Raw genomic sequence first — 1,121 nt, forward strand, 5'->3', positions numbered from 1 at the left:
AAACATTCAGCTTTGATATTAATGAGTTTTTTGGGTTCATTGAGAACATGGTTGTTGTTCAATAATAACATTATTCCTCAAAAATACAACTTGCCTAATAATTCTGCACTCCCTGTATTTAGCCATATATATACTGTGCTTGTGTCATATCTGTCCTTTCAATTTTAATAGCATTTTAGTTTTCACCCAGTCATTCTCACTATTTACACCCCATACACCCATATACACCAACACATGCACCCAATGGGCTACTTTTAACACAGACAAGCGGGTAAGTGGTCTTACACGCCCATTTCCTGCACCCTGTCTGGGGCTGGGGTTTGTGGTAATCCCCTGATTACACAGAACTACCATAGGTAATTGAGTGGTACTTAGAAACTTAGAATTATTACGTTCTTGTTTCCCTCCTTGTTACCCTACTTTTACCACTTTATCACCAAGCTGTAATCTGAACATTATAGAATTCATTTTGAAATCGTATTACTGACTTTTAAAGCGCTGACTCGGGACGCTCCTGTCTGAGTCTGTGATCTTTTAGAACCCCACGTTCCCTCTTTGCAGCCTGAGATCATCTAATCAAAGGCTGCTGGTAGCCCACACAGATTTATTTGCTGCTTTGCACAGTCTTAGTGCAGTTCTGACGTCAACCAAACCAGTGGTTTTATATATTATCCTTATTGCTCGTTTTTGCAGAATGTATATTATAAGAAGACCAGCAGGTCTGCAGTGTGGTTTGAGGAATACTCTGAGAAAATGACAACTGTCATGGAGGAGAAGAGAAAACCCCACCCACACAAAACCAGCCACTTCTGGTCCTCTGAGCAACCTGCAGCAGATTGCCAGGTGACAACGAGTACTGGTTCTAGCTCTGCTCTGACATACAGCTGACACAGGCTAGGACTGAATCAGGCAGGCTGTGGGCTCCATACAGAAGAGAACCACACCTCTAAAGTTCACAACAGGCAAGTTAATCCAGGATTAAGCACAACAGATGGAGGCTGAGTAGAGCACTACTCTGAGCTGTATGTCAGGGAGAACGTTGTAACTGAAGAAGCCCTGAACACCACTGACTGCATGTGCTAAAGCAGCTGGACAAACCCTCATCTAAAAGAACTCAGCAA

This window comes from Pundamilia nyererei, unplaced genomic scaffold (genome assembly GCF_000239375.1).
Source record: "Pundamilia nyererei isolate P.nyererei 1_Seehausen unplaced genomic scaffold, PunNye1.0 scaffold00406, whole genome shotgun sequence".
In the NCBI taxonomy this organism is placed as follows: Eukaryota; Metazoa; Chordata; class Actinopteri; order Cichliformes; family Cichlidae; genus Pundamilia; species Pundamilia nyererei.